We start from the raw sequence: 27865 nt of genomic DNA on the forward strand, positions 1-27865 counted from the left end.
CGTACCTGAACCAGTAGTTTGAAAGTGATGAATTCTCTTTTTGAATCTTAAAAAAAAAAAATTGTGGTAGAAAAATGTAACATAAAACTTGTCATTTTAACCATTTTTGTGTTTATAATTCAGTAACAATAATTACATTGACAAGATTGTGCAATGACCATCACTGTCTATGCCCCAAACTTTTTCCTCACCTCCAAGAAACACTGTAACCATTAAGCAGTAAATCCTCATTTCCCCTGCTCTTCAGCACCTGGTAATCTCGGATCTCCTCTTTATATCCATGAATTTGCCTAGTCTAAGTATTTCATGTGAGTGGGCTTTGACCTTGTCACTGTAGCATGACATTTTCAAGGTTCATCCATATGTAGCAAGCATCATCCTCCATTCCTTTGAATGGCTGAATAATATTCCACTGTGTTTATCAGACGGCATCCTGTTTATCCATTCACTTGCTGATGGACACCTCGGATGTTTTCACTTTTTGCCTATTGTGAATAATATTGCATTGAGCATTCATGTGCAAGTTAGGAATGATGCCATTTTGTATCATCTGTGGAGATATATTTTAATTTCTTGGGCCTCTTGGAGTAGGACTTTTCAAATTGGGGGATCCTCGTCTTTGACCAGGGTGCCCTCTTGACCCTTGGCATGTATGAGTGTCCCATGCCATTACCAGGCTTCCCCCTTTTTCTTGCCAAGCTTACCACTGTAATTTGTTTGGGAGGACGCTGGCTGCTGGTGAATCAGCCTGCCTTCAGCCATCCTGGCTTAATTGCATCCTTCCATCCGAAGTTTCTGAGCCTCTTGTTTGCTAGTCTGGAGTTGAGCCAAGAAGTTTCTTGTGCATCCAGTTATTATGGTTTGCTATTAGTTGTAGACGGGATCAATGTATATCATTTTATTTATATGTGCCTTTTGTACTGTGTTGAGGTTCAGAATTATTTATGTATATGCTGTCTTGGGGCTTCCCTGGTAGCTCAGTTGGTAAAGAATCCACCTGCAATACAGGAGACCCCGGTTCAATTCCTGGGTCAGGAAGATCCCTTCGAGAAGGGATAGGCTACCCACTCCAGCATTCTTGGGCTTCCCTGGTGGCTCAAGCAGTAAAGAATCTGCCTGCAATTCAGAGACCTGGGTTTGATCCCTGGGTTGGGAAGATCTCCTGGAGAAGGGAACGGCTACCTACTCCAGTATTCTTTCCTGGAGACTTCCACGGACAGAGGCGCCTGGCAGGAGTCCATGGGGTCACAAAGAGTGGGACACAGCTGAGTGACTTTCACTTTTATGCTGCCTTTAATGTTTATTTTAGGGAATTATTTTAAGGAGGTAATACCTGAATTGGTGGAAGGAACAGCAGGTTTCAATCAATCTGGCTTCTAGGCTGAGTCTGCTGTCATTTTATTCTGTGAGCCTGAGCAGGTCACGTAACCATTCTGACCTACTAGATCGCCATCCTTGTTTCGGCGCTTATATACACTGGTCTATGACCCTTCATGAGTCTATTGCCTTACCTCAGGCCATTTACTATTCTGATATATAAGCTTGTTGCATTTCCTGATTGAAAGTAATCTTTGCATGTTGGATCTGTGTCTAGGGAAAATGGCGCCATGTGGTCTTGCTGCTGCTGCTGCTAAGTCGCTTCAGTCGTGTCCGACTCTGTGTGACCCTATAGACGGCAGCCCACCAGGCTCCCCCGTCCCTGGGATTCTCCAGCAAGAACACTGGAGTGGGTCGCCATTTCCTTCTCCAATGCATGAAAGTGAAAAGTGAAAGTGAAGTCGCTCAGTCGTGTCCGACCCTCAGCGACCCCATGGACTGTAGCCCACCAGACTCCTCCATCCATGGGATTTTCCAGGCAGGAGTACTGGAGTGGGGTGCCATTGCCTTCTCCAGCCGTGTGGTCTTAGAGACCATAAAATCCAATGCTTGTGTGCTTGGAAGGGAAAGCGAACCGAGTAGATTCCCATTAGCAAGTTCCTGGTATTACAGGTCCCCTGATTTGAATTGATGATGTTCCTTTCACTAGCAGAGAACTCTGGCAGATGTCAGGTGTTAGAAATGCATCTGTGGGTGTGGTCCTTTTTACTTCACCGTTATACCCACGTGCTGGGTGTGTCCTTCCTACCCAGCTTCACCTGGACATGTTCTGGGTAATGCAGAAAATGTGAAATGACATTTACCATTCTCCTGTAATATGAAATGAAGTTAAAAGCTCCTCTTCCCCATGGAAAACAAAACCTAATACCACTTTATTGGCTGTCCTTGGTGAGCACCCAAGGCTGCTGTGACTCACTGCAGTGACCCTCGTGAGGGGACGTGCTGCTTCCTCATAGTAGGGGCTCGACAGGAAGGGCTCAAGAGGGGTCTCTGTGGACCTGGGCTCTTGGAAGGGGCCCCACTCTCCCATTCAGCATGTGACTAGTCTCAATTGTGTTGTTTTTTAGTCACTGAGGCGTATCTGATTCTTCTGTAACCCCCTGGACTGTAGCCCGCCAGGCTCCTCTGTCTGTGGGATTTCTCAGGCAAGAATACTGGAGTGGGTTGCCATTCTCTTCTCCAGGGGATCTTCCCTGCCCAGAGATCGAACCTGTGTCTCCTGCATTGGCAGGTGGATTCTTTACCGCTGAGCATGAGGGAAGCTCATGTCTCAACTGCACTATCTATATCCATGACCAAAATAACAATATCAACAGAAAAACATCAAAAACATTCTAACCACTAAAACAGCTTGAGAAGCAGGCTTGGCTTATTTCCTGATTGACATATCTTTGCCTATGTTGCACCCTTTACCGTTTAGGGAAAATATTAGGCATGTGCTCCTACAAAGCCTGTTAGCCCATCCCACCCATTGTCAAAGGCATCTATGTCAACTTCCCATTTTACTGAAGAAACTGGAGGGTTTACTTTAAGTCACTTACCTGGTTGTTAGTGGAGCCTGGACTTGAAGTAGGTCTTCTTACTGCCTGTTTTTGCACCTCCTGTGAGCAAAGGAGGCCTCCCCAGTGAGAACACTCCCTGCCCCAGCTTTTGCAGGAGGCTATCGTGCTGAATGGTAAGGTTATCTTGGCTGCATGTTCTTTGGAAAGATAGCAGGACTGAAATTACAGCTTGACTTCTTATCTTGGTACATTCGTTACTCAGCAGTGATGTGACTATTTGTGCCAATAATAATTGTTATTGTTTATCGCTGTTGAGCAGAGAGATGCCTAAAAGATCCCACACCAGTGAGAACCCAGATGCTCTCACCCCCACGAACCACATGCATCTCTTGTGCAAGGCGCTTGGAGACCTTGGAACCAACTGCCTCACAGTGTGTGTGGGGGCGGGACAGCACTGGGCTCTGTGTGGGTGAAGCTAATAGGGGCTGAGAGCTCATGGACTCGTCCTCTGTCCTCCTTGTTCCCTCTTTCCGCTGGCTACCCCTCCTCCCCTCTCCCCTTCACCCTTCCAGTTACAAGTCCGGGTTTAGTTACGTCAATCACCACTGGAGTCCTGAAACTCTTAGCCTTGGCATGTGAGATAAAAGTGGTTCTGTAAAGAAATGTAATTTGGGGCAATGAAAGCCAATGGGAATTTTAAAGTCATGGAAACATATAATTGGAAGCTAGAGCTGGGAAGTCAGAGAAAATTAATTTGAACACCATCATTTATATGGTTGAGGAAATTGAAGCCTTTGGATTTCAAGGAACTTGCCGCACAGTCACTGCAGTGTATCCTGGAGGTGGCCTTTAAAGGCTATTAGAGTTTGCATGCCTTTTTCAGCAGATGGTGTATTTTTCAGGAATATTTCCACTAATTGATTTTGCATTCAGTTTTCAGATAGCAAAAATGATGTCAAGAGTTTTTCTGGGGAAGGAAATGGCAACCTGTTCGAGTATTCTTGCCTGGGAAATCCCATGGACAGAGGAGCCTGGTGGGTCCATGGGGTTGCAAAAGAGTCGGACATGATTTAGCAACTAAACAACAACAACAATATAAGCACTTCAAGAAAGAGTAAAAGGAAAGAAAGAGCCTCACAGTTTGGTTGGTGCAAAGTGTAAAGTCATAAAACATTCTTTTATCAAATCAAGTTTAATGAGGGCTTTGCACATCATGGGCTTCCCTGGTGGCTCAGATGGTAAAGAATCCGTCTGCCATGCAGGAGACCCGGGTTCCATCCCTGGGTTGGGAAGATCCCCTGGAGGAGGCCATGGTAACCCACTCCAGTATTCTTGCCTGGAGAATCCCATGGACAGAGGAGCCTGGTGGGCTACAGTCCATGGGGTCACAGAGAGTCAACTGAGCGACTGACACTTTTCACTTTCACTTGCACATCAAGACAAGACAAGACATTGAAAGGGTGGGCTTTGGTTTCTTCTCAGAGAGAAGGAAGGCCTCGCTCGTCCAGGGCTGAATCAAGGGTTTTCAAACATGTCAGTGTCCCTGAACGCATCCTCAGATCACCAAGCGGGCTGGGTGAGATGGATCCATATTTAGACTTTCAATCAGTTTCAAACATTAAAAAATTGATTTTGGCAATCAGACATCAGTCAACTGTGAAATGTATTTGTGAATAAGCTTCTGAAATTTCCCTAGTGACATCATAGGATTAACTGGATCTGTGTTTAGATCTGTACCTGTGCTGGGGAATCATTTTATTTGGATTCAGAATATTTGACGGTGTTAATTAACACCTCAGTTGGGCTTCACCTCACCTAAGGAGCACTTTCTCCCCAGCTTTGTTGCTGACTCAGGGTAATACAGGTGACCGCAGGTTGGTGTGAGCACTTGGTACCTTAGCCCTCCTTCCTAGCTCCAGATTTAGACCGGGGAGAGTGGCAGAGCGCTCACTGCAGGCACTAATATCAACTTTGCAGATCTTTTCAGCTCAGCCGATTACAATGATTTGGGGTTAAGCTGCTTTGATTCCTGAGCAAGTTGGTTTTGAAGACCCTTGAATAGCTCATCCAGAAGAATCTTGTTTAAGAAGAGCATTTGTGTCGTTGAGAACACAATTTCAAAGGAATTTTAAAAGCCAGGTATTATAGGTCTAATAAGCAAAATAGCAAGATAAAGACCTAGTAAAATCTTTGGGGAAAATTAAGAAAAAAATTTTTTCTGAGTGTAAATTCCTGAGTGTAAATTCAGCTGACAAAGAAGAGAGACGTTTAACCCTTTGTGGCTTTCTTCCCCACATATCAAATATTGTTTCCAACATGTATTAACTGATTAATTAATTATAATTATGTCAGTTTAGCTAGCTCCTGTATAGATATCCACAAGCAGTATAAATACCATATAAGGGTGTCATGGCTTGTAGATTTTTTTCAAACTGGTTTTTAGGTAAATCTTTCTTTTTCCCCCACTTGTGGTAGATTACTCTTGTAACTGGTTTCATTTAATATCGTCTCCAGGTTTATCCTGACCCCAGATGACTGGTAAAAACAAAAGTCAGTTGGGTGCCCTCTACTGGTTGTATTTCTCTGTTACAGAAGTGTTGCCTGTTGATGCCTGAGTTCATTGCTTGTGTAGGGCTCAGAACTGTGCTTACTTGTTCTTTTCCTAAATTCATATGAATCTTGAAAAGCAAAATGAGTGGCTTTAGAGACTGCAGGCTCAGGAGTTGGTACCTTAAGGAGGGCTCAAGTGTCTTTTGTCATCAGCTCGTCACGTGGCTTGTGGGGGACCCACAGCCTGGTACTCTTCTTCTGTTGTGGGAGTAAGCGCTGTGGTGCAAAGAGACACCTCTCTGGGAGGCCAGTGGCCGCCGCTTGGGAACTGCTCAGGCTCTGATCTTGGTCCGGGCTCGCCCTGGTCACCCATGTCAGGTCTTTGGCAATCTGTCAGCCGCTGAACGCAGTCAGCAGATTCTTCATGTGCTGTCAGATCATTCAGACTCTCGAACCCCCTGGTGCCCCGTGGATTTCTGCCAGAAGCAACTATAGGGGACTCTCTTTTCTGACCTGAGAGGTGGGTAGTAAAGTGGGGACTCCTTCAGTTTAATCCCACGTCCATTTATTGAGAACCTGCCATCTGCTAGGTTTTAAGGGGGATTCAAAATGAGCACACCCACTGCCCCCTCGCACCCACCCCTCACACCTCTGAACAACAACAACGAATCTCTTTCTTATTCAAGAAAGGAGAAAAAAACATATGGCATCCTAGTTAAAAGAAGTGTTCAATACTTCTTAGGTAATGATGAGACCAGAAAAACCTGTAGGAAAGAGGTAGACTTTGTGATGCTTACATTCTTTTTGCTGTAAGTGATTTGTAACTTGCTTTTCGGTAAGCTGTAATGAGATTAAACCTCCTTCCTGTTCTCAGTGGAGTGTCTCCAGCTAGTGACTGTCTATACAGAGATGACTGATGTGACCGGGATAAGCCCGACCCTGTGTATCTTTCACAACTCTTTCACTTTGCACCCGATGCCTCCTTGCCCAGCCATGCAATGATTCTCAAGCTGATATCCTGGCTTTCTGTCATCTTCCTCTCAACCCTCTCTTGATTATCTTCATCCAAATTCAACAGAAGTTGGTTTTGTGAGTTGCATGAACCCCAAATCGGTAAACTTTTTTCCTGATCTGACCCCAGTGCCCAGTTTCTTCTGAGCTCACACGACAGCCATCAGTCATCAAATGCTACACAATGGGAAGGAAGGAGAAATGCTGTTGTGTATTGTCATAAGCCCCAGGAGAGTCTCTTTATAATATTGGTGATCATAGATGGAATGTCCATTAAGTGACAGTGGATAGCAAGACCTCTGTCAGGGTCTTGCTGACAGTAGCAAGCACTATTGTTTTCTTGGGCTGCATAACCCTTTGTTGAAGGGGGCTTTCCTGTGCATTTTAGGGTGCTTAGCAGCATCCTTGACTGACACCTATTAGATGCTAATTGTACCCCCAAGTTGTGTCTCCAATACTGCTAAATATCCCTTTAAGGGAAGTCACCTTTTGGTAAGGACCATTATCCAAATCCGGGACCAAAACCACTATCCACATCCAGGACCACTGCTTTCCTTTCTCATTCTGCTCCTTCAGAAGTCTTCATGAGCATTCTCTTGGTTGTTTGCGTCATTTATCAGACAGTCTTTAAATGTATACTTATGCTAGCTTTCCATGGGGTCACTGAGGGTCGGACACAACTGAGCAGCTTCACTTTTACTTTTCACTTTCATACATTGGAGAGGGAAATGGCAACCCACTCCAGTGTTTTTGCCTGGAGAATCCCAGGGACAGGGGAGCCTGGTGGGCTGCCATCTATGGGGTCGCACAGAGCAGCAGCTTCTCAGCAAGGTACTGGGAATATATAAATCAACTAGGCATCTACTTCTTACTCATTTTTGAATCAGTTTTGACCGGATTGTGGTTTTTACTATTTTGATTTTTATCATGATTATCTTGAAAATTCCCTTTTCTGAGTAACGGCTCCCAGCCTGTATCTCTGACAGGCACTTGAGCAATTACGACCTCTTTAATGATGAATGTTGTGTTTCTATTTCTGTAGCCTGTTTGTTTGAAAAAAGTCCCTTGCAGCAGTGGGTCAGTATCCTTGGCTTTTAACACAGCTCTTAACCTTGTAAAATGATAATGTGCTATTAATCTATCAATTTCATCCATGAATGCTTCAACTCTTTCAGACAGGGCCTCTTGCTTGTCATTCCAGATATCCTATTTTCTTATACTGTGATTTCTTTCCTTCTCTTTAACTGGCCACCTGAGGCTTCATTTCATGTGTGGTCCTTTTAAAGTTTTATTTAAGTGAACTTTTGTTTGGGAACCAAGAGCAAGCCCAGCTGAAAGATACCACTGGACTGCTTTCACGTGAGCTTTGTTGGCTTATGTCCTTTAGAATTTTTAGAAACTGTGATATAGAAATTGCTCATGGGAAATCAAATTAACAGCAGTTATATTTCAAGGAGGAGGGGCAGGGGGGTGCATTTCAGGGAGGAGTTCCCAACAAGACTGGGAATTTTAAGTTGTCTGGTTCATTATATTATTTTCAAATATATTTTTGTATACCTGAAATATTTTGTAATAGGCTTTAAAGGAAAAACAAGCAGCTGAAAGTGTTTTTTTTTTTTTTTTTTTCTGTCCTCGACTCTTTTAAACTAGATATTCATAAAATTAGGTCTCCACTTGCTGAACTACCCATATTCCTCCCGGGAAAGAGCGGGTACTGCGCAGTTATTTAAGATTTATAGCCTCTTAAATCCGATAAGAGGCACTGCTTTCTTGCCACGTGCTTTCGAAAAATAGACTTTCTGCAGGGCGACCAGGTTCGTCTGTAAAATGGGTAAAAGCTGTTAGGAATTAATTTCCCCAAAGGATGCGAGGAGCTGGGCGCTGGGGAGTCCACGGCGTTGCGCACACCAAAAGGGAGACGAATTGGAGGAGGCGGAGAGGAGGGAGGCGACGGTGTGCGGGGAGGAGCCACAAACCCTCTTCTACACACCCAAATGACCAGATTCATCACAGCACGAAACTTCACAAGGTAACGCCCACTCCCACCGCCTGGAGCCCGGGGAAGGCTGGCTGCTTCCTCATTTCTGTTACTGGAAGTTCTGAGAGATGGGAAGCAAGACGCGAGCGGCATGTGCGCCTCGCTGAGCGACGGTGAGCTTGAATTTCAAACCCGGTTCTTTTCATCGGCATATTTCTTTGTGTTGGGAGGTGTGGGCCAGCCCTGGGCGGCGAGAGGCCGGATGGGAACCCGGGCTCCGCAGCTGCCGCGCGGGGACCTGTGCGCCCGGGATCGGCGGGGCGCGTCTCCGCGCTGCGCTGGGGCTGCCCGGGGACACCACCAAGTGGGTTCTGGTTCGTGGGGAAAGGGGTTCGGGGTTTTGAAAGCGATTCATCCCCCACCCCCTTCCGCGCTCGCCCCGTCTGTAACCGAGGATCTCACTGAATCTGGGTTCTGGAAGGAGATGGTGGGATCCTGTTATCCACCAAAGATGCGCCGTGTCTCAGGCTGCCCTGCCGCGCGTTCAGTGTCCACGTCTTTGAAAATGAACCCCGTGAAAGTCTCGGGATTTTAAGTGACAAAAACTTCCGAAGGAATATTCCGAAGCTGTGGTGCTAACAGGCTCCTGGGTGGGAATTCTGGAGTGAAGCCTGGGAAGTCTACGTTTCTCATTAATTCTGTCTGATTGAGTGAGTACAGTTCCAGGGTTTCTGGCTATTGAGGTGTTGTTTATTTATGTGGAACTTTTTTCCTTGAAAAATGTTAGTTTTCTGTGGCAGCTGACTTGTCTTTAGATTGATTGCCCAAGTCGATTTCGGGTGGGGTGGGGAGAGGAAGTTTGGGTGGAGGGTGGCATGAGGTTGGGTTGATTGCAAGAGACGCTTCACTTGTCTCAGCAGAGGATAAACTTGGACAAATGCGGGCATTCTTTAGGTTTTATTTTCAGCCCCTCAAGGAGCTTTATTTTGACCTGTGTAGTGTTTCCTTACTGCAGGGTTGGTTAGGTGGAGGCCTGGGGGTTAACTGTTATCTGTGTCATCTATTTCGTATCTGATCAACAGGTTAGTGCAGAGCAGTGGGAGCTGTGTGTGTGTGTGTGTGTGTGTGTGTGTGTGTTGTAAGCTGATCTTTTGTAAGAATTTTTAGAGAATTGTCCTGCTCTCTGAGCCAGAAGCGAAGGCGAATGAATGTGTGGATCTTATTATATTTGTAGAAAACCAAGTTTTATTTTGTAAGGGCTTCTCCAGGTTCTGGGGTGGGTGTGGCTTGGGGGGATGTTAGCGGCCGATTCTGTTGTTCTCCTAATGCCAGAAAGGACCAGCCTGACTTCCCCAGCCCACCTTCCAGCTGAACTTCGGGGCTTGGGGGACGGGATGCTGTGCCCACAGTTTTAGCCTTCGTTTACTTTCACCCTTTAGCTTTCTCGAAGTTTATGATACAGAACTAGAATGAAATTACTTTTAAACCAATCTAGACACATGCTGGGCTTCCTAGGTGGCTCAGTGGTAAAGAATCCTCCTGCTAATGCAGGAGACCTGGGGTTCGATCCCTGGGTCGAGAAGATTCCCCTGGAGGAGGAAATGGCAACCCACTCCAGTATTCTTGCCTGGAGAATCCCACGGACAGAGGAGCCTGGCTACAGAGGGTACGTCCATGGAGTTGCAAAGAGTCAGTCATGACTTAGCTAGTGGGCATGATCACGCACATGTGCCAGGGAAAAACAACTGGAGGCATGGTCTGGGCTGCTGGAGCCCTGCTTTCTTGCTTGTTGTGGGCTCAAGAAAGAACATGCAGGTGGGAATGAACTTGATGCTGATTCCTCCTACCCTGCCAAGGAGCCTTTAGTAACTTACTCAACAGGAAAGACAACCAGACTCGGTCTCGTGATAATGCTGCTAACACTGACTAATAGACCCTTGTTTGTGGAGTTTTATGGAACAGTAATCCTCAGCTAGGGAAGGGGGAATATATTATTCAGAAAGGTTTCTAGACACTCTCACATGGGACTGTCTGGGGACATCATCGTGAAGCTATTTGAAACGTGTATTAATTACGCTGTATGACCTTGCAGGTGTCACAGCTTCTGTATCATTGTTTTCTTGTGGTCGCTATACCTCGCCCATACCTGGATTGGCCCTGGATATTTGAATTTTATCTTATTTATTTGTTTATGTTGTTTGGCTGCCCCTCAGGACGTGTGGGATCTCAGTTCTCTGACCAGGGATTGAACCTGCCCCTCTTTCATTGGCATTGAGGAGTCTTAACCCTTGGACTGCCAAGGAAGTTCTTGGATTTTATTTTTTTTATTATTGCAAGTTCAGTTTATTCTGTAGAAGTAAGGCTATTAAGATGATCTTGTTTTTAGTAACGAGTTTTGTTTTCTTTTTAATAGGGATTTTCCCATTTCATCTTAAACTTATTTATATAAAGTTACAGATAATATCCTTTCATAATAATTTTCAAGAGTACAGCATCTGTAGAAGTGTTTCCTTTTTCATTTCTGGAATTGGTTATTTGTGCCTTTTTTCTTTTTTGATCAACCTTGCTAATGTATTATCAGTTTTATTCATTTTTGAAAGACCTAACTTTGGTTTTGTTTATATTTTAAATGAAGCATAAACAAATACAACTTATTGTAAGTTTACATGCATTTAAAAAATTGTGCCCTATGGAACTCTGTCAAAAAAGATTTCAAGAGCCTTTAAAACTAAATAACTGAGTCTCCTAGTTGTATGGAGGAAGATACTGTATATTTATGTGTCTTTGACGTAATGTTTTCCAGTTTTAGTAAAACATAGCTTGTGTTCCTGAGTATCATACCTGTTGGAGCAAATTGTTGTAGGGTGGGTTTTGCATATTCACTGGGACACACCCTGTGAAATTGTTTTGGAAACATCTTACTAGAATTCACCCAAGACTTACTGATAATTTAATGTGAATTGAAGGTGATTTCAACCCACTTAACAAGTTTACTTTGTACTGAGCCAGAGCAAATTTGTTGTAATGACTGAGGGAAAATGTTTCAGTTTGGTTCATATTTAATGCATGAGCCTTGGCATTTTAAAGTTTCCTCAGAAAATCTTTCTGAGTATGTGGTGGTCGTGTAAGAACAATAACTTTGGAGTCAGAAAGAGCTGGGTTTGAATTCCTGCTCTCAGTTGTAGCTGTGTGGCCCTGGGGAAATTACCTAACCTCTCTGAGCCTGTGGGTCCCCTACTGTGAGAGAGAGGTCTGAAAACTACTTCGGGGGCCTTCGTGAGATTCCTCTGAGTTTTCACGTAAGGGACCCGTCTCGCGGTTTGGCACACACACAGTGGATCGTCAGTTGTAGTCTGAGGAGTGTTTTCCTCTGCTACTGTTGTGCAAGGTCACAGTTCTGCGGGTGCCTTCCTTCCAGAAATGTGAACGGGTATTGCAATAGCATGAAACAAAACCACTTCTATCATTCTTTTTTTTTAATTCCGGGCAAGTGGAATTATCAGGGTCCCTTTCCATATTTTCATCTTATCCCAGTGAATTGATAGTAAACTGACTGTACATTTCCCCCTCCACTTTTTTTTTTTTAATTAAATTTTTTTTTTAAAATTGTGGAAAAAGTGACATAATCTACAACATACTATTTCAATATGGTGGGAGATGGTTGGCTGATGAACACTACCTTGATTTTGTATTTCCACCACATTTTCTGATATCTATACTATAAGGTGGCTCTAGTGGTAAGGAACCCTCCTGCCAATACAGGAGACATAAGAGACTCTGGTTCTGTCCCTGGGTCAGGAAGATTCCCTGGACAAGGACATGGCAACTGACTCCAGTATTGTTCCCTGGAGAATCCCATGGATAAAGGAACCTGGCAGGCTGTAATCCCTAAGGGTCGCAAAGAATCAGACACGACTGAAGCAACTTCGCGCACACACGTACCGTTCAGCGGCACTAAGTGCACACACACTGTTGTGCAACTCTCACCATCGTCACCTTCCTGGGATTACTGTATGTTTTCCTTCAGCTCATTTCACCTCCTTGAGAGTCTAACTGCTCTCTTCTAATTCCCTCCCTTTCTTTCTTGCTTTTTTTGGGCTGTCTTTAGAGTATACATCAGGGCTTCCCTGGTAGCTCAGATGGTGAAGAATCTGCCTGCAGTACAGGAGACCTGGGTTTGATCCTTGGGTCGAAAAGATCCTCTGGAGGAGGAAACGGGAACCCATTCCAGTATTTTTGCCTGGAGAATCCCATGGACAGAGGAACATGGCGGGCTACAGTCCATGAGGTCACAAAGAGTCGGACACGACTAGGCGACTAACACACACAGGGTACAAATGTGGAGAAGGAAATGGCAACGCACTCCAGTATTCTTGCCTGGAGAATCCCATGAATAGAGGAGGCTGGCGGGCTACAGTCTATGGAGTTGCAAAGAGTCAGATGCGACTAACACACACCGGGTACGAATGAAATGGGTACAAAGCTCAGAACTTGAGATGTAAGTCAGTGGGGTTGCTCCTTTGAAGGCAAAGTTTGTTAACTTTCGTTACTACAGAATTTAGCTGGGAGATGCTTGGGGTTGATTGCCACATTGATTTCGTATTTCCACCGCAGTTTCTGAGCATCCTCTTCCCGGGCTTGGAGTTCGTCCATGCTTTGCGGGGAGATATGGATCGTTGAATGCTACTGCTGACTTCTTAACCAAGGAGAGAAATGAAGAGCAAAGGGCGGAGGAGGTTGGCCAGGTAATATTCCTGCACAAAGGACTGTAGCATTATTGAAGTCTCCAAACTCAAGCTGTTTGTTCTCCCTGGGGTTTCTCCTCTGAATAGATCCTGGGAGAATCTGTGGCATAATTACTTAAGATTTATTTAGGCATCCAGTGTTGCAATGGGCTGAGCTGGGCAGGGGGAAGGATTGTGAGCTGGAGAAAGGCTTTATGGTGTGATGCCAACATCATTTGCTATTCCGCCCAAGGAGCAAGTCTTGGTTTACATTTTGCGGAGTGAATTGGCCTTCGCCGTGGGGCTATTTTCCAAGTCAGCAGATTGATTAACCAGCTGCCCTTGACCTGGCCTGTCTGCTATGACCCCGAGGGCTGAGTAACAGCACAGGAGCTGCTGTTTGTTTTAGTTGGTGTTTTTACGAGAACAGAGAACAAGAGGGCCCATAGTCTTCCTAAGTATTTTGCAGCACTGCTTCCCTAGTTTATTTTGATTCCTTACTTGAAAACAAAGTATTAGCATACCATTCATTGGTGAAACTTGAGGGTGAGAGGTCATCACTTTTGGAAAGCTGTCTTTTTTAATTGTTCTGGATGGATTTGTAAGCTCTTGAGCTAGGTCATAGTACCTCATGCAGTACTTTGGACTCATATGCTCCAGTGTTTGACAATTCAGGCTTTCATAAATTATGAGATTTTGGCGGGCAAGAATAACCATGGCCAAAGTGCTTTGTATGAAGCCATAGTGGTATAAGCGCCTGGTAAGTGAAGGTGGTGCTAATGGTAAAGAATCTGCCTGCCAGTGCAGGAGACGTATGAAATGAAGGTTCGACCCCTGGGTTGGGAAGATCTGGAGGAGGGCATGGCAACCCACTCCGGTATTGTCTGGAGAATTCCATGGACAGAGGAGCCTGGTGGGCTACAGTCCATAGTGTTGCACAGAGTTGGACACAACTGAAGCGACTTAGCATACACGCAAATGCTTCCTTGATTATTCAAATACAAATTCCTTGTTAGACTATGAATACTAAATACTGATTTATTGAGTATCTATAACTTGGTGGTGGTGGTGGTTTAGTCGCTCAGTTGTGTCCGACTCTTGCGGCCCCATGGACTGCAGCCCGCCAGGCTCCTCTGCCAATGGGATTCTTCAGGCGAGGACACTGGAGTGGGTTGCCATTTCCTTCTCCAAGGGATCTTCCCAACCCAGGAATTGAACTCCGGTCTCCTGCATCGCAGGAAGATTCTTTACCGACTGAGCTATGAGGGAAGCCCATCTACAACATATGAGGTACTTTTCCTAAGTTATCACAATGAGGTTTCCGAGGAAGATCTTGTAACCTCTAGAGGAATATGAAAGGTGAGCATAAAACCCATTGCTTTCCTCTGTCTGTTCTTGTGGGTAGATCCACAGTGGGCTGAGCCCCACCCCTCTAGACCCGAAGCCAGGAGCAGGGGGGCTGGTCCCTTGGGGTATGATGGCTCTGGGTCCTAGCCTCTCACCTAGGACATGAGCTGTGGATGGCACGTTTGGAGATCTTGAGAAGCCTCTCCTGTTTGGGATGGGGTAAGTGGAGTGTTTTCAGAACACTGGGACATGAGTAGGCAAGCCTTTAAAGTCCTTCTTGTCTTAGGATCTGTCGAAATCCACCTATTCAGGACGATAGAAGTTTCATTATCTGTTTTGATGAGAAGAGGGCTTCTGATTCTACCTGCTCAGAAACTGAGACTTTGAAACAGATTTTCTGGGAACTTCCTGATGCTTGAAAGTGAAAGGGTTAGTCGCTCAGTCATGTCCTACTCTTTGGCGACTCAAGGACCCCTGGACTGCAGCTCGTCAGGGTCCTCTGTCCACAGGATTCTTCAGGCAAGAATCCTGGAGTGGTTTGCCATTCCCTTCTCCAAGGGATCTTCCTGACCTAGGGATTGAACCTGGGTCTCCTGCATTGCAGGCAGATTCTTTACTGTCTGGGCCACTTAGGGGCCCTTTCTTCTTGGATCATCCACATGGACAGGCCAGTCTTTGGGGCTTGATGATGAGGTGGTGGGGGCGCACCCCAAGTCAGGACCACTGTGAGCCGGCTGGGTCTGCCCTTTGGGAGCCTCCATACATGCACTGATTCCTTCCACCTTGAGTCGTGAGGAAGAAGGTTTCCATTGATTTTCAGATTACATAATTTTAGAGACTTTCGGGGATAACCTTCCTACCTTTGTTTTCTGACTTTTTCTTTGCCTGCCCTCGTGACACCAGAAAAGGGGAAGAAAGAATCGATTTGGAGAGCAGCTGGGAAAGGTTGGTAGCAGATGGGGTTTTTCTGGGGCTGTTGTGCATGAGATCAGGTTCCTTGGAACAGGGAGGTTGACTCTTCGCCTGAACTGGGAAGTAGGTTTGGTTGCAGTGGGGTACTTCATGTGGCCTTCACTGCTGTGCCCAGATGGGGTCCCATCATTGCTTGAGAGGCAAGGGGCTTCCTGCTGGAAGGATCCAGGTGGGAAAAGTGTCTGGTTTACAGGCACTTGGAGAAAAGAAATCTGTGGAACAGACACCTTTCCTGCCTCCCATGTGTGGCCTGAGACTCTTCTAGGAAGTCCAGCAAAAGGGGACTCGTGGCTCTAAAGTTCCTCTTCCACGTGGGGACAGTGTCGTCTGCCCTGAGCAACATCTCCCACTTAACGTCACTGGGCGAGGATGGTTTAGACCAAAGGGGGCTTTCTAACTGTACACGTACAGTTATTCTTTCCATGCTTGCCTTCCTCCAGGGACTTCCTGGCAGTCCCATGCTTCCATGGGAAGACTCCATGCTTCCATGGCAGGGGCTTGGGTTCGATCCTGGGTTGGAGAACTAAGATCCCACATGCCACATGGCATGGCCAACAACAACAAACAAACATAAGAAACAACAAGCAAACACGCTTGCTTTCCTCCCATCAATGTAGCCACTCAAGCCTTGTTAGTAAGTGACATAATGCTCTACTGTTTAACAGTGATCAGATTTGGGTCCTATGCCAGTTGATCTAGGATCTGAACAAATAAGGGATCTCCAACTTGATGGAGAGGCTGAATCACCGATGCTTCCTGAGGCATGAGCCCTGCAATTAAAAAATTTTTTTTTTTTTTTTTTTAACTGTAATAAGAACACAGCACGCAACCTACCCTCTGATCAGATTTTTAAGTGTTCAGTACAGTATTAGCAGTAGGTGCGATATTTTACAGTGAGTCTCTAGAACTTGCTCACCTGGCATACCTGAGATTTAATACCCGTTGATTTGCACCTCCTTATCCCCCTTCCCTCCAGCCCCTGGCATCCCCCATTCTAGCCTTTGCTTTCATGATGAGTTTCACTATTTTAGATAACCAATGGCACCCCACTCCAGTACTCTTGCCTGGAAAATCCCATGGATAGAGGAGCCTAGTAGGCTGCAGTCCGTGAGGTCGCTAAGAGTTGGACATGACTGAGCGACTTCACTTTGACTTTTCACTTTCATGCATTGGAGAAGGAAATGGCAACCCACTCCAGTGTTCTTGCCTGGAGAATCCCAGGGACGGGGATGCCTGGTGGGCTGCCGTCTATGGGGTCGAACAGAGTCGGACATGACTGAAGTGACTTAGCAGCATGTAAGTGGAAGCATGCAACATTTGTCTTTCTGGGACTGGCTTATTTCAAACAGCACAGTGTTCTTAGGGTTCATCCATGCTGTGGCATATGCAGGATTTCCTTCTTTTTTAAGGCTGAGTAATATTCGTGTGTGTACTGCCTTTTCCCCGCCTTCCTCCATTGTTGAACCTTTGGGTGGTGTCCCCATCTTGGCTACTGTGAGTAATGCTGCAGTGAACATGGGCTGGCTCATGTCTCTTTGGGATCCTGCTTTCATTTATTTTGGGTAAATACCCACATGTGGGATTGCTGGATCCTCTGGTCGTTCTGTTTCTTTCTTTTGCAATGGCTGCGCACTTTTGCCTCCTGATCCCTGCAGTTTACTGCCCACCAGCATCTCGGGCTCTCCTCTGCAGGTCTTGCTCTGACCTGTTCTTCCTGTCCTACCTGTTCTGGCCACACCTGGATCCAGACTGGCAGCCTTAGCACAGGGCAGCCTACAGACCTCTTGCTCTCCTTTGAATCCCATTGCATTGTCATAGTTGGGTTGCTGGCTTTTTATTAAGGGGTAAATAATATAAACAACAATGATGAAAACAACATTTAACCCTCTGAGGCACATGTCGCCTGTGCTCTGTCCCGCCTGTTTGGATCCACGTTGTCTTATGTGCAAATCAGCTTCCCCCCATGCTTTCACTCCATAAGCCAGCCTTCCCTTCTCTTTGTTGGCGAGCCGGCCTCGAGGCTTGCTGCGCCTTTGACCATGGAGTCCTTGTCCCTTGAGGCAATCCTTAGCCAGAGCTGGGTGCGGGTATTTCAGGCAGACTCTTGAGGTTTTCCCTGTCCTGTCTCCAGAGAGCTCTGGTGGCCTCTTTCTCCCACTCCCCAACTGGTTTTCTGTGAAACTGCTTCCACTAAGTAACTTAAGCGTGAGTTCTCATCTCTGGGTTAAGGAACTTGTTCCAAGTGACAGCGTTAGGAAAGGAGGAGAGAGGATTTGAACCACAGTTGCCTGATTCCCTGAAGGCTCCCGTGTGTCTCTCCAAGGTAGGGCTGGTCGTCCTCTCCTGTATATTTGCCTCATTGTGGGTTAGAGTGACTGCCACAGCTGCTGCTGCTTCTGCTGCTAAGTCGCTTCAGTTGTGTCCGACCCTGTGCCACCCCATAGACGGCAGCCCACCAGGCTCCCCCGTCCCTGGGATTCTTCAGTCAAGAACACTGGAGTGGGTTGCCATTTCCTTCTCCAGTGCATGAAAGTGAAAAGTGAAAGTGAAGTCATTCAGTCATGTCCAACTCTTAGCAACCCCATGGACTGTAGCCTACCAGGCTCCTCCGTCCATGGGATTTTCCAGGCAAGAGTACTGGAGTGGGGTGCCATTGCCTTCTCCGGACTGCCACAGGCTGTTGTGTAAATGCTTGTTTGATGAGTGGCTAATTGGCCCAGCTGAGCTCTAAACAGCCTTACCAAGTCCTGTCTCCGGGCGAGTGTCCATTCCATCTCCCCCTCCGGTGACCTCCCCCCAGCTGTCTTTCGGAATCAGTGTCAGCCCACCTCCTCCTTGCTGCCTTTCCAGTCTCTTCCAGCCCCGAATCATTTTTTCCCCCTCAGTGCCCCGTATTACTAGTCAGATGTTGCCTTTTTAATCTTTTTTTCCTCTCAACTCAACTGTAAATCCTTGAGTGCTGTGATGGTGCCTGGAACCACAGAGTACGCGTGTGCTGATCTGATTCTTCAGGGATGCATCATAACCTGGCCCACGCTGTCCAGAGAAATGCCACGGTTGTTTCCCGGTTCTATGAATGAAGGGAAGTCGAGGTCAAGGAACAGACTTGAAAAAAATAAGATAAGCGAGGGGGCAAATCTAAAAATCATCAGCCCACTTTTGGGTGAGCTCGTGTTGCGTTTTCACGCTGCAGCTGTTCAAGCTGAATCACAGGGTGGATGGATCATCTTTTGGCTTCAAGCACGGTGGTTAGCCGTCTTCCCCCACTGGGAGAATGGAAGCAGATTTATGTGATGAATAATGCGGTCTCTCTTCCAATTCTTGGGATGTGGTTTGACAGACTTCATGAAAATGGTAGGTGAAAGCACTTGATGTGCTTTCTTCCCCATATGAATGATAATAATGACGTGCTTCAGCAGAGTTTGTGTGTTCAGTTCGAGCTGGTGGTCAGCCCCACTGTTCATGGTGACCTCTCCTTTTTGGCAAAGAGATTCAGACATGCTTTGCCTCCTGGGTGTGTCTCACCTCAAGGTCCCAGAGAGAGGACGGGGCTGGAACCGAAGATGCTGCAGAGAAGGGTCCACATACATCGAGCATGTGCTGTGTGCCTGGCTTTCTGCTCGCTGGTCTCAATAGAGCCCATGATCGAACCTCAGCACCTCCTTGGTCATGGCATCCTGGCCAAGTCCAGCTGATGGCACCCACGTGACTTCACCAAACTCACCCTGACATGGTGACCCTGGACTTGAACTGTGCTTTATCTGGCTTTTACATCCATGGCTGCTCCCATGCGTCTTGACCTGCCATTCTAGATAAAAGCAGAGGCGTTTAGATGACGATTCTAGAATTCTGAAGCTCCCGGGTTCGTGTCTGATCTCTGCATTTCTGCCTTAGCCAGTTCCCCTTAGCACTTCACCGTTCATGAGTCTGGTAATGTCAGCACAGCATGAGATACCATACTGAAGTGGAACTTTTTGGCAGGATGCATAATATTTGAAAAATATCACAAAATTACTGCAAAATTAGGGAGCCGATTTTATTTTTAGCTGCCTGCCCACAGGTGAGATGTATCCAGCTCATTTTTTGCACACCATCAGGAAAGAAAGTCAAACAGTTGCAGACTGATAGCAGAAACCAGCACAGTATTGTAAAGCAACTATCTGTCAATTAAAAAAAAAAAAAAGGTAACCATTAAAAAGGTAGTTGCAGCTATCTTTTTAGAAGGAGCCTCTGCAGCTAGACGGGGGATTTCTTACCACTGTCTCCTGTTCGGTAGCTCACATGGCCTGGGGTGTCGCTGCCTTGGGTTTGTTGGAGCCGGACGCCCTGGATTCTTTGGTTGTCCTGTCCCTCTCCTGCCCACATTGCATAAACATTGGCGTGGCAGGGACAGATGGCCACTCGGGGGCTCCTTTGATGTCACATTTGGTTGCCTGGATGGGGGGTCCGGGTGGTTGCCACTAGTCTCCATGGGAGGAGAGGCGGGCTGGGAAATACCTACTTGGCAGTGGGTAAGCAAAAGCTCAACTCCAGAAGCTCTGGGGGCCCTGAGACGTGCAGGCTGGGCCGCAACCGTTTCAGGCTTACAGAAGTGTGTTTGGGAAGAAACCAGTGAAGCACAGGATTTTCCCTCTGCTCCTAATTGATGCTCAGCGGAGTTCCGTTTTATTAAGAGAATGGGAATGGAGTGGGGTGGGAATGGGGTGCTGAAGAGAGAGAGAGGATTGCAGCTAGTTACTTTCAGAGGTAGAAGTTCATTCCAGAGACCTGGGTTATCTGTTGCTAGAGGTGCAGGTGAAAGTCTCTGAAATCCCAGGGGAGTCCAGATGGAACAGCTGGGGCCCTGTTATCTGTGGGACTCTTTGCTGGTCAAGCAGCATCAATCTGTGTGATGAGGACTGAGGCTTTGATGGAAACAGGAAGTGTGGTAACAAAGATTCCTCCCAGACAGGGAGGGCATGAGGCCGCAGAATCACGCCTGGAAGAAAAATCAAGGGTTGACAGATCTTCGTGGTTTTAATTTTGGAAGGAACAGTGGAGGTAATTACAGTTGCCTGCATGCAAACCAAGCCTGGAGTTCAATCTGAGTGGAAAAGGCAAAAGCCACAAGGGTTGATTGAAAGCTTTTCCTGTTCCAGCCTCTAGGTTATAACTGTTGTTATGTATTTTTCTAATGCATTTATACAATTCCCAACTTCCCTGGTGGCTCAGAGGGGAAAGGAATCTGTTTGTAATGCAGGAGACCTGGGTTTGATCCCTGGGTTGGGAGGATCCCTTGGAGAAGGAAATGGCAACCCACTCATCCCATGGACAGAGGAGCCTGGTGGGCTGCAGTCCATAGGGTCACAAGGAGGTGGGCTCAACTGAAGTGACTTGGCACACACGCACATTAAGTATTTACTCTCTGCCTGGCACAGTTTTATTTTTGGCCATGCTGCATTGCATCCGGGATCTTTATTACCCACCCAGGGATGAAATCGGTGCCCCCTGCATTGGGAATGTGGAGTCATAACTTGTGGACTACCAGAGATATTACGTGCCTGGCTCAGTTTTAAACGCTTAGCATGGCCTATTGCATTTAATCTACCCAATAACCCAGTGAACTATTATCATCCCGGTTTTGTGTGTGTGTGTTAGTCTCTCAGTCATGTCCAGATCTTTTGCGACCCCATGGACTGTAGCCCGCCAGGCTCCTCTGTCCATGGAATTCTCCAGGCAAGAATGTTGGAGTGGATTGCCATTTCCTTCTTCAGGGGATCTTCCTGACCCAGGGATTGAACCCGGGTCTCCAGCATTGCAGGCAGATTCTTTACCATCTGAGCTACTAGGAAAGCGCAGGTTTACAGGTGAGGAAAATGAGGCAGAGAGACGGAAAAGGACACAGCTATGCACAGCAAGTCCAGGTGGACACACAGACAGCCTGCATGCCCAACTCCCCCAAGCCTCTGTGGTTCTTCCCAATTCTGACTTTCCTGTGTTTCTGGAACAGTCAGTACATCTTCAGTATTTCTTTCTAAGAGCGGCAAACAACCAATTTGATCACTTAGTTTCTGCTCCACTCTATTCAGTATTTACAGGCATCTAGTTTTGTGTGAATGCCTGATGGGCCATTTAGTCATAAACAGATCTACCCTACTGATGGTTTTCTCTGGGTAGTTCCGTGTCAGTGTTGCCATTGCTAACAATGATCTCCTGCTAGGGTCTAGCGAGTTTTCTCTTTGGGCCCTTAAAAATCAATGGTCATTTTAGTTTTTTTAAAAAATTAAGGAGATAAATAAGCTCAATCATTTGTATTTAAGCAAAATGATTATCATTGTTATTTGCTAGTGTTTATTCAATAAAATATGAAAAGAACACTGAGCTAGAAGTGAAGAGACCCAGGTCTTCTTTACCTGAGCGCTCCCTATCTCTTGGACATTAGGCGAGCTAGTTGCTTGGGGCAGCACATTATATCCTTGGGGGTCCTTGTGATGTACAGAAGTTTCTGTCTATATTGCTGTTCAGTTGCTCAGCTGTGTCTGACTCTTTACGACCCCATGGACTGCAGCACACTAGGCTTCCCTGTCCTCCACCATCTCCCAGAGCTTGCTGAAACTCATGTCCATAGAGTCAGTGATGCCATCCAACCATCTCATCCTCTGTTAAGTCCTCTTCTCCTCCTGCCCTCAGTCTTTTCCAGCATCAGGGTCTTTTCCAATGAATCAGTTCTTTGCATCAGGTGGCCAAAGTATTGGAACTTCAGCTTCAGCATCAGTCCTTCCAATGAATATTCAGGGTTGATTTCCTTTAGGATTGACTGGTTGGATCTCCTTGCAGTCCAAGGGACTCTAAAGAGTCTTTTCCAACACCACAGTTGGAAAGCATCAATTCTTCGGCACTCAGCCTTCTTTATGGTCCAACTCTCATATCCATACATGACTACTGGGAAAAAACCACAGCTTTGACTACACAGGCCTATAATAGAGGTATTATGTATCAAGATTCAACTTTTAGCTTCATATTACTGCATTATTTATTTAGACGTTTTTTCTTTAGACCCAGATGCTACAGCTGCATTTTACAATTTTGGTGTTTAAAGTATTGTGTTATCTGCTGGTTGTGTGTTCTTTTCTTTCTTTTTCTCTAGGGGGTTTCAGATAGGATGAAAATGGAAACTAAAGAAGAGATTGGACCTGGAAGTACTTTTCAGCAGTGGAGAAATTAACCAAAATGGGAAAAGGCACCATTTTGTTGCTAAATCAAGGGAACATGGATGGGAGTGCTTGCCAAGTAATTGGGTACATTGTACATGGATTACTTTTTCATTGGGACTTTATGGTTTAAAAGAAAGCAAAAAAAAAGCAGATCAAAATGTTAAATATTTATGTCTTTTCAAGAACACATCAAGTTGGCATTTAAACTCAAATTGCCAGCCTCCTCTACTTCTGTAATTTGAAATCAGACTGAAAATTTTCACCTGAGTTCGGGTGACCCCTGTCTGTGTATCCACCTGGCCTCCTCTCTGGTTCTCTTTTTAAGTCAGAAGTGGTAGTGGGTGTGAGGCACCAAGAGTACTTTGAATGTGGTAAATACAGGATGTGGGGAATTCGTCTGCAAAATGTCAGCCTTGAGTAGACATTTTGGAAACGTCTGCATTTACAAATGTAAGATGGACGGCCTTCCGAAATGCCTTGTAGTTCCATTTGAATTTTTTTAAATTAAAATAAGTTAAATTTATTTAAATTTTAAATTTAAATTTTAAATTTAAATTTAAATTTTAAAATATTTATTTTTATTTGGCAGTGCCAAGTCTTAGTTGTGGCCTGTGGGACCTAGTTCCCTGACCAGGGACTGAATCTTGGCCTGTTGCACTGGGACCCTGGAGTCTTCGCCACTGGAGCACCAGGGAAGCCCTTCAGTTTCAGCTGTTAAACCTGGTATGACACAGTCCAGGAGTTCAGTCCTGAGTGGTATGGTTGTGTGGGGTTTTCCATACTAGGAAGGCATTTTGATTTTAGAAATTGTTGAGCATGGATTTTGACTTTAGAAATGGTTTCTAGTGTTTCATGGCTTGAAACACGTTTGGGCTCTTGGGCGTCATCTTTCCTCATGTTTCCCCTTCAACCTGCTGTGACTGGTGGGCCTTCGAGCCCTGAGGGCCCATGAGCCTGCGTGCAGTCTGTTTGGGGGTGGTGAGCTCCCCTTTTCTAAAGAGATGGATCTCTGACTTGAGATGACCCCCTTTCTCTAGTTTTTGTGTAGCAGTCAGCGTGTAGATTTTGACATGGTTGAGTGAATGAATGCTCGTCTACTCTCTTTCTGTATCTGTGGTCCAGCGACTGTCATGAGTCCTTTTTCTCTTCCGTTTTTTTGGCCACGCCACTCAGTATGTGGGATCTTGGTTCCCCAGTCAGGAATCAAACTCGTGTTCCCTACGTTGGAAGCTTGGAGTCTTAACCACCAGACTGCCAGGGAAGTCCCAAGGGACTTTTATGAGTCTTTGTCTTGAGATTTGTCACAGTCTCGGTTGAATGCTTGGTTGGATGTTCAAAATGCCTTTTGCAGTCAACAGTTCTTTCAGCACCTGCTCTGTGTCTTAGTGACAGGCTCGTGGGATCCAGGCATGGATGGGTGTGGTGGGTATGGTAGATGCCCCAACAGAACTCAGGGGCTGGTGGCACCAGTGGTGGTAATGGGCTAAGTGTAATGGAATTGATGGCAAAATCCCACAGAGAAGCGTTATTAATAGGAACAAGAGAAAATATTCAAAACCTATATGATGTTTCAGAGTTTATGATCCATTTGAAGTGCATGGAAAAAACCATAGTGTTGGAATTGGATTCATGTGTTTATAAAACTAAAACCAGCCTTCTTTGACAAATTTAGCTTCTCAGAAATATTCTTAGAAAGAAGGACTTTCTTAGAGAGTGTGAAGCCTATTTTGTCTTCAGCTCATGAAGGTTATACTTTACATTTCTCTGCTCGTAAGATGCTATTAAAACCATACAAGCATCCACACAAAATCTCTGCACATGGATGTCTGTGGCAGCTTTATTCACAATTACCAAAACTTGGAAGCCACCAAGATGTCCTTCAGTAGGTGAATGGGTAAATAAACCATGGAATATCTAGACAATGGGATATTATTCAGGGCTAAAAACTATCTTTCAAGCCATGAAGGACGTGGAGGAAACTTAAATGCATGTTACCAAGTGAAAGAAGCTAACCTAAAAAAGTTCCATACTGGATGAGTCCAACTGTATGACATTGCTGAAAAAAGCAAAACTGTGGAGACAGTAAAAGGACTGTTAGTTGCTAGGAGCTTGGGGAAGGGAGGCATTGACGGATCGGTAAAGCATGGAATTTTAAGGGCAGTGAAACTGTTCGGTATGACCATTTTAATGGTAATTACATGACACTGTACATTTCACGTGGCTCAGTGGTAAAGAATCTGCCTGCCAAGCAGGAGACATGGGTTCCATCCCTGGTTTTGGAAGATCGCCCGGAGAAGGAAGTGGCAATCCACTCCAGTATCCTTGCCTGGGAAATCCCATGGAAAGAAGAGCCTGGTGGGCTACAGTCCAGAGGGTCACAAAAGAGTCAGATACGACTTAGCAACTAAATAACAACTGCATGGGTGACTTTGTTTTGTTTTAACTTGGCTGTGTCACATGCCATGAGAGGTCTTAGTTCCTGGACCAGGGATTGAACCTATGTCCCCTGCAGTGGATGTGCAGAATCCTAGCCACTGGGCAGCCAGGGAATTCCGTGCACGGATGACTTTGGAACAAAGATGTTGAGGGGGTGAGGGTGAGATCTTTTGTTAACAGGTGGGGAGTGATCCAATTCGAGGGCCCAGGCCCCTGGGGTCTGGCTGGAGAGAGCAAGCAGGGAGACCCCAGGGGGTGAGTTTGATCAGGGGAGGAGCTGGTAGGACTTACTGAGATGGGAGGCCTTTGAAAGAGAGTGTGTGGGAGACATGATCTGATTGAGGTTTTTTAATTTAAAAATATGTGTTGTTTGGCTGCACCAGATCTTTGTTGTGGCAAGCAGACTCTTGGTTGTGGCATGTGGGATCTAGTACGTGGATGAGGGATCAAACCCAGGCTTCCTGCACTGGACGTTGGGAGTCTTAACCACTGATCAGCAGTGGTTGTCCCTGGTGGAGGTTTTAAAAGGCTCCTTCTGCATGCAGTGCTGAGGGTGAGTCAGGCGCCTTCTTTTCACCCTTGTGGCCAATAATCCTGATGTCTGAACAGTGATTAGACTTTGTAACGGCTCACACAGTCCCTGATCCCACCGGTGCTGTTGGGTCTCTATTAATACATTTTTTTTCCTGCTTCTCTAGGTGCAGATATCTTTCTTTATAGTCAATGAGAAAAAGGATTTTCATCGTGCCAGGATAGTTAGCTGATGAATTCCATGATGAGTTCGAGAGTGCCCGAGAAATGTTCGAGGATCATTTAGGGTTCTCTGCAGTCTGATGTTTCATTTACCTCCAAAACAGAAAACTCCTCCCTACTTTAGCTCTTGTTTTGCTCTGAGAGCCCCTTTCTTGCCTGTAATCAGGTTCGACTCGCCTTTCCAGTTCACACACCCCTTTTTGGTTCGGTCTGATCATGTTTTGGGTCTTGAAAAGGTCAACCACTTGTCATGTGTATTACCTTCCTCTTCATGGCCCAAAACATATTGGAGAATCTCTTTCAAAAATCCCACCCTAAATTTTTTGTTATTGGACCCTTGTTAGTCCATTTCAAGTGGCATGTGGTGAACTTGTCCACAGTTAGTTTACTCGTGTACTTTGAACAGAATGGTAATAACTTTCACCTCTGGTCCCTTTAAAACCGCAGGTGCACATTAGTAAACCTCCCATCACTGGAAGGTAGGGAAGGGGCGGAGGGCGTGGTTTGAGTCACCCTTGCAGAGAATTTGAGGGACAGCCTCTGGGCCCAACACAATCACGGGCATTTTGCATTTCATGAATGCCTTTCCTCTAGCATCTTAAATCCTTGGCAAGTATTACCTGGTGGGCAGTGTATTGTCATGCACTTCTCCAGGGAGGGGGCTGTGGGGAACTTGCCCTAGCTTTTCAGTACTGTCATTTCAGAGGACTTTTATCCTAGTTCATGTGTCCTTATGGCTTATTAGGGATTGTCTGGAATCTCATCCTGTGGACTGAAGCATAGTAGAGGTGACTGATAAGGTTGTCTGCTTTTCTTTGCATCTTTTTGGTTTGGTATTCTAATAGATAGGGAGTTTCGTTATCAATGGCTTCCCTGATAGCTTTGGGAAAAGATGGTGGTAAAGGTAGTGCTTTCCCTGATAGCTCAGTTGGTAAAAAATCCGCCTGCAATGCAGGAGACCCCGGTTCCATTCCTGGGTTGGGAAGATCCCCTGGAGAAGGGATGGGCTACCCACTCCAGTATTCTTGGTCTTCCCTTGTGGCTTAGCTGGTAAAGAATCTGCCTGCAATGCGGAAGACCTGGGTTCGATCCCTGGCTTGGGAAGATCCCCTGGAGAAAGGAAAGGCTACCCATTCCGGTATTCTGGCCTGGAGAATTCCATGGAATGTATAGTCTATGGGGTTGCAAAGAGTCAGACATGACTGAGTGACTTTCTCTTCACTTCACTTCCTTTTTCAATGTCAGCTGCCTTCCAAGTGGGTAATGGGTAATTCTCATTTAGGAGCCTGGGGCATTCCCCCTCACCTTTACCTTCTTCCTCCGGAAAGTTTCCCAAGTGAGTTAGGTTAACAGAAGGGCAGTAGAGAGCCATGTCTTTCTCCTTTCAGTTCATTCCTGATAAATGAGGACATTGGTTTAAAAGATGGAACAGAACAACAACAACATCAAAACCAAATGGGAGACTGTTACAGTCATGTCATCCATGGGTGGAGAATTTAGCTGCTAAGCTGCGGGAGGGAAGCAAATATCTGGCTCTTGCCAAGATCAGGGTGTTCATAGGCACAGCCAGAGAAGGGGTCATTCCATGAGGGGACGCTGCATGGCAGGTGGAAAAGGCTAGCCTTGACAGCACACGAGAGTGCTGTGAGATGCACAGGCGGACGGCAGAGAGATGGGAGTTATTTATTTTTATCTTTATTTTTTTGATTAAAAAAAATCGAAGTGTAATTGCTTGACAATGTTGTATTAATTTCTGCTGTCATATATGTGTCTGTGTTCGTGTGTGTGTGTGTTCTTTTTAAAAAAATCATCTTTTCCATGATGGTTTTCACAGAATGCTGGAGACAGCTCTCCGTGCTGTACAGTAGGACCTTGTTGCTTATCCACTCTCTATATAAAAGCTCACGTCTGCAGACTTCAGCCTCCCTCCCCAGCCTCCTCCCCTTCGCAACCACCAGTCTGTTCTCTGCGTCTGTGGTTCTGTGTCTGTTTCGCAGGTCGATTCATTTGTGTCGTAGTTTA

The 27865-nt window shown here is 45.9% G+C and overlaps 1 protein-coding gene across 10 annotated transcripts in view; it reads left to right on the forward strand.

Moving 5' to 3' along the window:
• TIAM1 (TIAM Rac1 associated GEF 1) overlaps positions 1-27865 on the forward strand; it is a 466993-nt gene that overhangs the window by 218280 nt on the left and 220848 nt on the right. For 2 of the 10 annotated variants that reach the window (XM_070785846.1, XM_070785842.1), the window contains exon 1: positions 8455-8591. The exons of 7 other annotated variants lie outside the window; for them this stretch is intronic. The gene's annotated coding sequence lies outside the window, so the exon portion shown is untranslated. Of the gene's footprint in view, positions 1-8454; positions 8592-11711; positions 13164-27865 lie in introns of those variants that run through there. One more of the 10 variants, XM_070785852.1, reaches the window with a different exon arrangement.

The sequence above is a fragment of the Bos indicus genome, chromosome 1 (assembly GCF_029378745.1).
Source record: "Bos indicus isolate NIAB-ARS_2022 breed Sahiwal x Tharparkar chromosome 1, NIAB-ARS_B.indTharparkar_mat_pri_1.0, whole genome shotgun sequence".
Classification (NCBI taxonomy): Eukaryota; Metazoa; Chordata; class Mammalia; order Artiodactyla; family Bovidae; genus Bos; species Bos indicus.